Raw genomic sequence first — 12,999 nt, 5'->3', positions numbered from 1 at the left:
GACAAAGTAATTCTCCCTCCAACACCAAACTATGTAGGATGTACACAAACCCCAGCGAGAGTTCTTTCGTTTTTAACTGAAAAAGTTTCACAGGTAGAAAAATAAATATGTTTCTTAGGAACCTTCATGGGAGGTCAATCTCCCGAGTTGCGCAGTGGTCTAAGGCACTGCATCGCAGTGCTAGCTGTGCCACTAGAGATCCTGGTTCGAATCCAGGCTCTGTCGTAGCCGGCCGCGACCGGGAGACCCATGGGGCGGCGCACAATTGGCCCCGCGTCGTCCAGGGTAAGGGAGGGAATGGCTGGCAGGGATGTAGCTCAGTTGGTAGAGCATGGCATTTGCAATGCCAGGGTTGTGGGTTCAATTCCCACGGGGGGTATGAACTAACTGTAAGTCGCTCTGGATAAGAGCGTCTGCTAAAATGACTAAAATGTAATGCGTAAGTAGGAAGTGAAACCCCCCCCCTGAATCTTTGAAGGTATGACCAGGCCTGCTGAACAGAGCAGACTTGGCGAGTGACAAGGCCTGCAAAAATGTGTTGTAAAATGATGAGAGGCATGTATTCTGATGAGTGTTGCCTGTGATGTCTGTTGATGTCCCCCCCCCCCCCCCCCGTTGGTTTCACCTTCCGTCTCCAGTTCTAATCCCCCCCTTCTATGTTCAATGGACGTCCAAAAGCACCCCTCCCTATCTCCTTCACCCCAATTGTTCCGTGACCCTTAGTGCTGCACAGTGGTTTGAAAGGGAGACACGGGTGCCCTCAGTGACTCCTTTAGAACCAACAGGCTCTCCCAAAAGAAGCAACTAACCTACACCCTCGCACCACCCCGCTATCCCCCACCTCTACACCAATGCTTCCAGCACCCAGTCTGAACTGGTCCCCCCAGCACCAGAGGGTGCACGCTCGCCCTCCAACCCTCCCCCCCTCTCCCCCCCCCCCCACCCCACGCATGCCAGTTGTGATGTGGTGTCACCCAAAAAAAGAGAAGAGGGCTGAGGGAACGCTAGAAGGAGGCCAGTCTTATAACATTTGATGCTGTCTCTGGCTGTTCTTATAACATTTGATGCTGTCTCTGGCTGTTTTCTAAACTAGGTGTCAATTCACAACAGGCTTCATACGTACCAGCTCAGCAGCAGCGGGAGCTTGCCCCGGACCCCCGAGAGTATTGGAGCCCTTCTTAACCACCGGGGGGAGCTCTTCCAGCAGCCACAGCTTCAGTCAGCTGCCGGCACCCCCCTCCACCACCTGCAGCAGCTCCAGCCAATCAGCATGGGCGACCTTCGGCCCGACACGCTCATCCAGTGCCAGCAGATTGTCAAGGTGATCGTCCTGGACAACAGTGGCCATGGCCGCGTGGAGGCCTTCCTCAGCCACACCCCCACCCACTCCCATCATCATCACCATGGCCACCACCTCCAGGTGGTCCGATCGGCCGCCTCCACTCCTGTGAGGTCGCCAGAGACCAAGGACGGTCACCAACCCCCCTTGCCCCCTCCTCCTCCCCCCTACAACCACCCCCACCAGTACATCCCCCCTGCGGACCCCCGCCTCAGCCTCCAGAGGACCCCCAGTGGCTCTCGAAGCCTGCTGTAAATAAGAGACCAATGAACCAATGACCACCCCTCACCCACCTGACCTCACCCCAACCTCACCCCTCACCCACCCAGCCTCAGCCCCACCCACCCCGACCACGTCACTAACAGAACATATGTACATGTTATACATACAGAGACAGAGCTATAAAAAAAAAGATAAACACATCTATATGCATATATTTAAGGAAATAACGACAAAAGATGAATCGAGGTAAAGATTTAAAAAGAGATGATGATGTGGAGTAACGTCACGAGAATAATCCAAGTGAAAAAGAAGACTTGATTCCATGTGTATTTTGAAATATTATGTAGTTTTAACACATTTCTATAACAGTTTTGTCAGTTTTAACTCTTTAAATCTAGATAATATAATTGGTTTCTTTAGTTTTCTGGATGGATCTTTAGTAGTTAACAAGGAAGGACGTAGTACAAAATCCAGCACCAACCAACTACATTCAGATGGATTCCACAGACTATGTGACTGTCTTGGAGAGTCACTCCGAGATTTAACTTAATCTAAGAACGACTTTTGTTCACTTTTACCATTCATATCCTAACCTTATCTCTACTATGTGTGTGTGCATTTGATTGACAATGACTGAACAATGTGCCAAAATGACGGAATTCTCCACCAAACGGACTACTTTGTACTCGACTAGAAGAAAACTAGAAGAACTCAGAATAGCTGTCTCCTCACTCTGACCTCGAGGAGTAGCCTACATAGAAAAAGAATTACAGCTAGCGATATTTCAGCGCAACCTGTCTCCTTGTTTGCAATGTGGTTGATTTATTCATTGAGATGGGAGACTTCTCTTTCTCTCTCTCTCTCTCTCTCTCTCGCTCTCTCTCTCTGTCTCTCACCCCCTCTCTCTCTCTCTCTCTACCCCTCTCTCTCTCTCGCTCTCCCTCTCTCTTTCTCTCTCTCCCCCTCTCTCCCCCTCTCTTTCTCCCTGTCTCCCTCTCTCCCCCCTCTCCCCCCCCCTCTCTCTCTCTCTCTCTCTCTCTCTCTCTCTCTCTCTCTCTCTCTCTCTCTCTCTCTCTCTCTCTCTCTCTCTCTCTCTCTTTCTCTCTCTGTGTTCTGAAAAGGTGTGTTATTTGTCACTCTCTGTGGTGTTGTTTTTCCTTCTTTTCTATTGTCAGGAAACTCACTTCCACTGTCACCCTCCACAGGTCCCCCGTTCAGTTACTGTAGCTAAGGATGATGGGATATGAAGACAAGGCAACCAATCAGAAGGATTACTGCCAAACCAAAAGCCAATAACAGCCCAGGAAATAAGCTCCTTTATTTGCTGTCGTCATTGTTATATTCAGCTCAGGAATTCTTGACGTAAATGATCTGGAATGGTTTAGATTGCACATTTATTGTATGCATGTGCTGTTATGCTGAGAGCATAACCAGGACGAGGAATAACTCCAGGCCCTAATCATAGCCAATAAGACTGGCATTTCCCACTATTCGCCCTTTGCCAGTCTGCAGATCTGTCTGCCAATACAATCCAACCTAAATGTTTTCCCAGTGTATTTTGGAGTGCAACACACTCATTATGTTAAACATATGCACTGGATAAACATGAAACTTGTAATTTCTCATTGCTGCTTCTTCTGTGTATCCCAGATAGCCTTTTGATTGGACTGTTTTAAAAGCTTTGCGCTCCAATCTCCACATCACTCCCATAACAGCACTCAAATGTTTTATCTGTTATTTGCTCATCTGTATTGAAGGGGACAAGAATAATCTTTATCTTTCGCTTTTCGCTCGGCTTAGTTTGTTAAATATCACGTTGGGGTGTCGGAGAGGACGACCGAGTTATCTCCATCCACGTAAATGCTAAGGTCAACAAAATGTAATTTATCTGAAATAGTTAATCGACTGCTCTGGTCTGAATGTGCCCATGTTTAAAACATGAGCTCCATCAGGTGGTGTGGAATATGTATTCGGCTGGCCCTCCTGGCCTCCTCTCATCCGGCCCTGCCGTTATTTCAGATAATTACCAACCTGCTGTGTGGAGGTCTCGTCTCATCTCCAATCTCAGTCTACTTCATCTGTGAGGAGCGAGCCTCTGGAAAAACAATCTATTGCACCACGCTGCTGTGGGGGCTGAGAGGTTGACTGTGGTGTGTGTGTGTGTGTGTGTATGTGGTGTGTGTGTCTGTGATATACCAAATGTGATATGTCTCCCATATCTCCTTTGTATGTGTGTGTGTGTGGAGATTGCCCCATGCCCACCTCAGCATCGTGACTCATGCTCGCCAAGCCAAGAGGAGATCTCACACTCTCTCTCCCTTTTTCTCTCTTTGTTTCAATCGACAAAAGGCTCTGTTATATTAACTGCTGAAGGGTGTATAAAACAGGGTTACATATTTCAAATACTTCACTGTGGGTGCGTCCCAAATAGCGCCCTGTTCCCTACATAGGTCACTACGTTTGACCAGAACCCTATAGGCCCTGGTCAGAATTAGTGCACAATAAAGGGAATTGGGTGCCATTTGGGACGCACTCTGTATGTCTCTTTAGGGTTTAACAGCCTACGGCAAACCAGAGAGTTGTGTCTGTATCCATTTCACACTCTAAGAACAAGGTCATCTGTTCCTTTCGTCGTTGTCAATTCACCATGTGGAGCGAATGTGATTCTTCAACCTGGCATAACATTGGTTTTGTATGTGTAGGAGGCCTATTGATACTGTGATACATGCGTTCCCTTCAAAGTCAAGTTTGTTGTGCATGACTGAAGTTGACAGAGTGCAGCACGGGGGATAAAGATGTCATTATTCTGTCTTGTCCGTTCACCCACAATGCATCAGAATGTGAGAAGCCTATCATTGTTTTGTGGGTAAAAATGTGACTGTCTCCCACGAATGGAGTCTCATGCAGCAAAAATGAGGTTTATTGGAATTGATTGAATTGATTGAATGCTATTGTAAGATGCATTGAAATTGAATGCTACTGTAAGTTATTTCAAATGACTAACCTTTTTCTTTGGATAAAGATGAAAGGGCTATGTGATGCTAAAAATGCACTGCTGTCGATTCGGGTGACGCGTGGAACTCTTATCTTCTGGTGGTTTTCTGTCACCTATGTTGTTCTGTTGTCACACAATGAGGAAGGGGACGTTTTAGGAGGACGGACTTGTTGAATTTGGGCATAGGTTTCAACCATCACCTCCCTCGGTTGGCTTTGAATCCCTCTTTACCTGTCTTCTGTTCTGCAGTACTGTACAGTTGAAGTCGGAAGTTTACAAACACCTTAGCCAAGTACATTTAAACTCAGTTTTTCACAGTTCCTGACATTTAATCCTAGTAAAAATTCCCTGTTTTAGGTCAGTTAGGATCACCACTTTATTTTAAGAATGTGAAATGTCATAATAATAGTAGAGAGAATTATTTATTTCAGCTTTTATTTCTTTCACCACATTCCCAGTGGGTCACAAGTTTACATACACTCAATTAGTATTTGGTAGCATTGCCTTTAGACTGTTTAACTTGGGTCAAACGTTTCGGGTAGCCTTCCACAAGCTTCCAACAATAAGTTGGGTGAATTTTGGCCCATTCCTCCTGACATAGCTGGTGTAACTGAGTCAGGTTTGTAGGCCTCCTTGCTCATACACGCTTTTTCAGTTCTTCCCACAAATGTTCTATAGGATTGAGGTCAGGGCTTTATGATGGCCACTCCAATACCTTGACCTTGTTGTCCTTAAGCCATTTTGCCACAACTTTGGAAGCATGCTTGGGGTCATTGTCCATTTGGAAGACCCATTTGCGACCATGCTTTAACTTCCTGACTGATGTCTTGAGATGTTTCAATATATCCACATAATTTTCCTTCCTCATGATGCCATCTATTTTGTGAAGTGCACCAGCCCCTCCTGCAGCAAAGCACCCCCACAGCATGATGCTGCCACCCCTGTGCTTCACAGTTGGGATGGTGTTATTCGGCTTGCAAGTGTTCCCCTTTTTCCTCCAAACATAACGATGGTCATTATGGCCGAACAGTTCTATTTTTGTTTCATCAGACCAGAGGACAATTCTCCAAAAAGTACGATCTTTGTCCCCATGTGCAGTTGCAAACCGTAGTCTGGCATTTTTATGGCGGTTTTGGAGCAGTGGCTTCTTCCTTGCTGAGCGGCCTTTCAGGTTATGTCGATATAGGACTTGTTTTACTGTGGATATAGATACTTTTGTACCTGTTTCCTCCAGCATCTTCACAAGGTCCTTTGCTGTTGTTCTGGGATTTATTTGCACTTTTCGCACCAAAGTACGTTCATCTCTAGGAGACAGAACGCGTCGCCTTCCTGAGCGGTATGACGGCTGTGTGGTCCCATGATGTTTATACTTGCGTACTATTGTTTGTACAGATGAACGTGGTACCTTCAGGCGTTTGGAAATTGCTCCCAATAATGAACCAGACTTGTGGAGGTCTTGGCTGATTTCTTTTGATTTTCCAATGATGTCAAGCAAAGAGGCACTGTGTAATGTAAACTTCCAACTTCAACTGTATATCAACATGCTATTAAAGATGGTTTCAGTCTATTCACCATACTGGATGTCTCCTGTCTTCTGTTCTGCAGTATATCAACATGCTATTAATAATAATATGCAATTTAGCAGACGCTTTTATCCAAAGCGACTTACAGTCATGTGCGCACACATTTTTACGTATGGGCAGTCTCGGGGATCGAACCCACTACCCTGGCGTTACAAGCTCCATGCTCTACCAATTGAGCTACAGAGGACCACGACTATTAAAGTTGGTTTCAGTCTATTCACCATACTGAATGTCTCCTGTCTTCTGTTCAGCAGTATATCAACATGCTATTAAAGATGGTTTCAGTCTATTCACCATAGTGGATGTCTCCTGTTCTTTCCCTCTATTGCGCAGTATGTCTGGGTGTACACACAACTTTCTATCACACTGTATCGGAATCTGTTAAGAGAATTTCTATCTCTAATTCAACCTAAGCTTGAATCATTACCAGAGGTTGTAAGGCTCTGGTTATAATCATAAATGATTCAAGGTCCACAACCAGCAAGAATGATCTGTATTTTTATTCATGGAGAGCTCTCGCGCCAAAACCCATACCCTCCTGTTTTATACCTCTTGACACACAAAGGCACTTTGCTCCGCCCACCTTTAGGAGGCTTTCTTAAACAGTTTCCAACTTTCTCCTTCACCCTGGAATGTTTAGTCCCGCCCCCCTCTGTTAGTGGGTTGATAATTCTAACACAGTTTACACATTTATACTGTATTTGGGGTGAAATCCTTTAGTCATTATTCTTAAAATACAAATTAATCTAACAGAATCAGAATCACCTTTATTCGCAAAGTACATTTACACATACCCAGAATGTGCCTTAGTGAGAAGGTGCTGCCAGCAATAGACAATATCCAAACTGAATACAGACACAAGATCACATAGTAGACATCATACAGAATATACAATATCGGAACAGTAAACCTAAAACTCTGGAGTATAGGCTGATTACATTGGGAATATACCATTTACAGAGGGGATATATCTATATAAGCAGAGGGAGGGATGCTGCCGTGGTGAATAAATACTGTGCATTTACCGTGTTGTGCAGAGGTGTGCATAGTTCAAATGCAGTATAGTGCAGATTAGTATTTTGAGGTCAATGATGACAAAGTGCAGTAATCGGCCCAATGCAAAGTCACTTAATCACTCTGAGCCCGATGGCCGGTTGGTGAGGGCCACAGCATGGGGGAAGAAACTGTTCTGGTGGGGGGCAGTTTTGGTCATGATTGACCTAAACCGTCTGCCAGAGGGGAGTCTTTGAAAGATGGGGTGTCCGGGGCGGGCAGGGTTGGCGATGATCTTACCTGCACTCTTCCTTGTCCTGAAGGCGTGCAGGTCCTTGATGGATAGCAAGTGACAGACGATGACCTTCTCCGATGCGCTGCAGTTTGCGCGTGCAGCGGTCAGACACAGACCCAAACCAGACGGGATAGAAGAGGTGAGGATGATGGATGTGTAGAACCGAACCAGAATTGTCAGATATAGTTTGAGTTTCCTCAGCTGCCGCAGTATGTGAGTAGGTATACTACACACAATTTCTATTCAACTGTATGTGAGTGACTATAATACACAAAATGTTCTAGTACTGTAAAATAAACCTCCAGTTCACTAGTTGAGTCTGAGAGATTTTCCTGACAACATGACCTGACCAGGAAAATCTAAGCAAATCAATTTTTATTTACATTTACATTTACATTCTAGTAATTTAGCAGGCGCTCTTATCCAGAGCGACTTACAGTAAGTGAGTGCATACATTTTTTCATACTGGCCCCCCGTGGGAAACCTGCACAGGATCGGTACATCCGAACATCACACCTGCGGGACAGGTACAGGATGGCAACAACAACTGCCCGAGTTACACCAGGAACGCACAATCCCTCCATCAGTGCTCAGACTGTCCGCAATAAGCTGAGAGAGGCTGGACTGAGGGCTTGTAGGCCTGTTGTAAGGCAGGTCCTCACCAGACATCACCGGCAACAACGTCACCTATGGGCACAAACCTACCGTCGCTGGACCAGACAGGACTGGCATAAAGTGCTCTTCACTGATGAGTCACGGTTTTGTCTCACCAGGGGTGATGGTCGGATTCGCGTTTATCGTCGATTGAATGAGCGTTACAGCGAGGCCTGTACTCTGGAGCGGGATCGATTTGGAGGTGGAGGGTCCGTCATGGTCTGGGGCGGTGTGTCACAGCATCATCGGACTGAGCTTGTTGTCATTGCAGGCAATCTCAACGCTGTACGTTACAGGGAAGACATCCTCCTGCCTCATGTGGTACCCTTCCTGCAGGCTCATCCTGACATGACCATCCAGCATGACAATGCCACCAGCCATACTGCTCGTTCTGTGCGTGATTTCCTGCAAGACAGGAATGTCAGTGTTCTGCCATGGCCAGCGAAGAGCCAGGATCTCAATCCCATTGAGCACATCTGGGACCTGTTGGATCGGAGGGTGAGGGCTAGGGCCATTCCCCCCAGAAATGTCCGGGAACTTGCAGGTGCCTTGGTGGAAGAGTGGGGTAACATCTCACAGCAAGAACTGGCAAATCTGGTGCAGTCCATGAGGAGGAGATGCACTGCAGTACTTAATGCAGCTGGTGGCCACACCAGATACTTACTGTTACTTTTGATTTTGACCCCCCCTTTGTTCAGGGACACATTATTCAATTTATGTTAGTCACATGTCTGTGGAACTTGTTCAGTTTATGTCTCAGTTGTTGAATCTTGTTATTTTAAAATATTTACACATGTTGAAAATAAACGCAGTTGACAGTGAGAGGACGTTTCTTTTTTTGCTGAGTTTATATATATAAACTTTACAATAGTTCAAAAGTACACAACTTCAGTCAATAGGTGTCACGGTCGTTGAAGAACGGGTCAGACCAAGGCGCAGCGTGAAATGCATACATGATTATTGAACTGAATAAACATACAAAACAACAAAAGGCAACGAAACGTGACGTTGGAAGGCTATACACTAACAAGCTGTTACGTGAATTATTTAACAAACTATTTTAGTGTCTCTGTGCGTCTCCCAAAAGGTTGTAAGTCTTTTGGGATTTAAGTAACGCCCAGAGTCCCTGTCTGCATGGTCAGAGATATTTATTCATTGAGAATTCTGCCATCACAATTTCAGAGTCCATCTTTTATACTCATACGTCATACAAAAAGAAATCCCTTCCCTCTGTAGGCGGGCTGTAGTTTTCCACTCTAAAACTGCTCTACTGACCTTCAGTTCACACACACACACATATACACACATGCATACACACATACATACACACACACACACACACATATCCTACTCCCTGCTTTACTCAGTTATTGCCGTTCTCACAATATTCTGCACCATGTTTTCATAAGTTTCTCCCCTCCCTAAATTGGGAGGCCTCTTTATCTTAGTTTCTCAGTTGTCTTTGTTGTCTGGCCTGACTCTTACTCACATTGCTAAATAATGGCTCAATGCCATAGCCTTTACTGGTCCTACACTCACACATTATACACAGTTTCAGGGTGTAATAATTAGTCATTAATAATTAATCTATCACAAGCCCAAACTCACCGAACACAAACAAGATCCCCCAACACAGGCAGGAAAACTGGCTGCCTAAGTATGATCCCCAATCAGAGACAACGAGCGACAGCTGCCTCTGATTGGGAATCACACCCGGCCAAACATAGAAATGCAAACATAGAATGTCATCATAGAAAACACACACGATATACACACCCTGACCAAACTAACTAGAGTTCTATAGGTCAGGGTGTGACAGTACCCCCCCCCCCCCCCCCCCCCCCCCCCCCAAAGGTGCGGACTCCGGCCGCACAAACCTGACTTAACAGGGGAGGGTCTGGGTGGGCTTCCAGCCTCGGTGGCGGCTCTGGCTCCGGCTGTGACGTCTCCTCCCTTACTGACTCCGCGTTGCACCCCTGGACCGGTCTGGACCTCAACGCGGAGCTTCCCCTCTCAGTCCTCCCACGATGCACCGATCCCTGTCTGGACCCTGGTGTGGGAGACTCCGAACCTAGAGAGGGGCTGATGTCTGGACCCGGAGTGGAGCCGCTGACCGGAGCTGAACTGGACACCGGTGGAACGGACTGCTCTAGCTCCGGAGTGGAGCCGCTGACCGGAGCTGGACTGGACCCCGGTGGAGCGGACTGCTCTGGCTCCGGAGTGGAGCCGCTGACCGGAGCTGGACTGGGCACCGGTGGAGTGGACTGCTCAGGCGCCGGAGTGGAGCAACCGACCGGAGCTGGATCAGGCACCGGTGGAGCGGACTGCTCCGGCTCCGGAGTGGAGCCATTGACCGGAGCTGGACTGGGCACCGGTAGAGCGGACTGCTCTTGCTCCGGAGTGGAGCGGGCACGGGCCGTGCCGGATTGGAAACACGCACCACTGGTCTGGTGCGAGGAGCAGGAACGGGCCGGGCTGGACTTGGAACACGCACCACTGGCTTGGTGCGAGGAGCAGGAACGGGCCGGGCCGGACTGGGAACACGCACCACTGGCTTGGTGCGGGGAGCAGGTACGGGCCGTACCGGACTGGCGACACGCACCACTGGCTTGGTGCGGGGAGCAGGCACGGGCCGTACTGGACTGGGAACACGCACCACTGGCTTGGTGCGAGGAGCAGGAACGGGCCGGACTGGGAACACGCACCACTGGTCTGGTGCGAGGAGCAGGAACGGGCCGGGCCGGACTGGGAACACGCACCACTGGTCTGGTGCGAGGAGCAGGAAAGGGCCGGGCCGGACTGGGGACACGCACCACTGGCTTGGTGCGAGGAGCAGTCACGGATCTGGGAACTGACGCTGGAGGTCTACGACTGTACCAGTCCTTTACTCTCCACACCCAATCCTCCTCCAGTGAGGACTCCTCCGGGAGCGCCCACGAGTTAGGGAACAGAAACTCATCGTCGTCGTCTTCCTCCAACTCCTCAGTATAAAACTCTTGTTCCCATGGTCGTAGGGACTCAACCTGGAAACCAACCGGGTGCAGTGGTCGGGGCTCTTCTCTCTCGCTCCCCGACCACCCCTTTAGCCCCCCAAGTGTTTTTTCTTGGGGCTGCCTCTCGGGCTTCCTCCTCGGCCGGCGCCTTCTGTGTTGCCGTTGCTCCTCTCTAACCCGGGCCTCCACTGTCACCTCCCAAGGACGGCGATCCATCCCAGCCTGAATCTCCTCCCATGTCCAAGATCCCTTTCTGTCCAGGATCTCCTCCCATGTCCAGGATGTCTGCTCCTGGGCCCGCTGCTTGGTCCATTTTTGGGGGGATCTTCTGTCACGGTCGTTGAAGAACGGGTCAGACCAAGGCGCAGCGTGAAATGCATACATGTTTATTGAACTGAATAAACATACAAAACAACAAAAGGCAACGAAACGTGATGTCGGAAGGCTATACACTAACAAGCCCAAACTCACCGAACACAAACAAGATCCCCCAACACAGGCAGGAAAACTGGCTGCCTAAGTATGATCCCCAATCAGAGACAACGAGCGACAGCTGCCTCTGATTGGGAATCACACCCGGCCAAACATAGAAATGCAAACATAGAATGTCACCATAGAAAACACACACATGACTGTCACACCCTGACCTATAGAACTCTAGTTAGTTTGGTCAGGGTGTGTATATCATGTGTGTGTTTTCTATGGTGACATTCTATGTTTACATTTCTATGTTTGGCCGGGTGTGATTCCCAATCAGAGGCAGCTGTCGCTCGTTGTCTCTGATTGGGGATCATACTTAGGCAGCCAGTTTTCCTGCCTGTGTTGGGGGATCTTGTTTGTGTTCTGTGTAGGCTTGTATGTGTATAGCCGGAGGACGTCACGTCACGTTGTTTATTGTTTTGTTGTATGTTTATTGAGTAATAAACATGTACGCTTTTCACGCTGCACCTTGGTCTGACCCGTCTCTCAACGTTCGTGACAATTGGATTGAGGTGTGACTAGTTTCTGGTCTGGGGAACATCAAATGTTTTTATGAAACTTTGTGAAGAGCTTTGACCTGTCATATCAAATTACTAGGGTATTCAAACAGGCTCATACAATCTCACATTAAGTTCACAATGCAAAACACTGCATAATAGTAGTTAAAAATTGTAAACAAAATATTTTGTTACAGAATGAGCTATACCGAATTGAGCTATTCAAAATCAGTTAGAAATGTGACTATAATGCATTATCTTAATGATCCAAACATTATTTGGAACATTTGTCAAGGACAACAAAATGTCAGGGACAACATACATTAACCTCAGTTTAAAAACATGTAATGTCATATTAAAAGTAACAATCATGCACACAATACAATTATTCTTACATTGTTTTGTAACAGAGTGCTGAAGGGTAACAAGAGTAGCCTACCTTATTTTTCTCCAACTAGACATTCTAGACACAAGTTCAAAACTAAACTTAGAAATAACTTTATCCATAATACTGAGAGCAAACACTCAAAACAGTTGGCTAAAACCAAACATTTTTAAAAAATGAACAGCAATAACAGAAAACGCCATGGGTTAGTTTATGATGGCATTTGCTTAAGTTAAAAGCAGGTCTGAAATGTTTCCTCCTGCCTTTCTTCTGCTATGTCAAGTCTTTATCGAAGCTTGTTTGCACATAAATGCACATTTCCAGTTTTCCTCCAATTACAATTGCACTTCACTCCAGCATGGAGTGCTTTTAGTGCAATACGAAGAGAATGGTCGTGTCTCAACCCAAGCCCTATATCTAAGACTGTGGACCTATGTGCCAAACACCATTATGTTCTGGTCGATTCAAGTACATATCTATAGCTGTGACATCATATGCACACGTGTCTTGGCCAATCCGGCATAAGATCCTGATCTTCTCCTACAGAAGCATTTTCAACATTG

The 12,999-nt window shown here is 47.0% G+C and overlaps 1 pseudogene across 1 annotated transcript in view; it reads left to right on the top strand.

Moving 5' to 3' along the window:
* The window catches only part of LOC311129298 (IQ motif and SEC7 domain-containing protein 3-like), a 58,002-nt pseudogene extending 56,408 nt beyond the window's left edge, over positions 1-1,594 (top strand). Inside the window, exon 10 of the transcript in view lies at positions 1,094-1,594. The product of the transcript in view is annotated as an IQ motif and SEC7 domain-containing protein 3-like (transcript). The remainder of the gene's footprint in view (positions 1-1,093) is intronic.
* The last annotated feature ends 11,405 nt before the right edge of the window (positions 1,595-12,999 follow it).

Source organism: Coregonus lavaretus (assembly GCF_964263955.1).
Source record: "Coregonus lavaretus genome assembly, chromosome: 5".
NCBI lineage: Eukaryota > Metazoa > Chordata > Actinopteri > Salmoniformes > Salmonidae > Coregonus > Coregonus lavaretus.
Note: the sequence above shows the minus strand (reverse complement) of the source record. Positions and strands in the feature narration are given on the sequence as shown.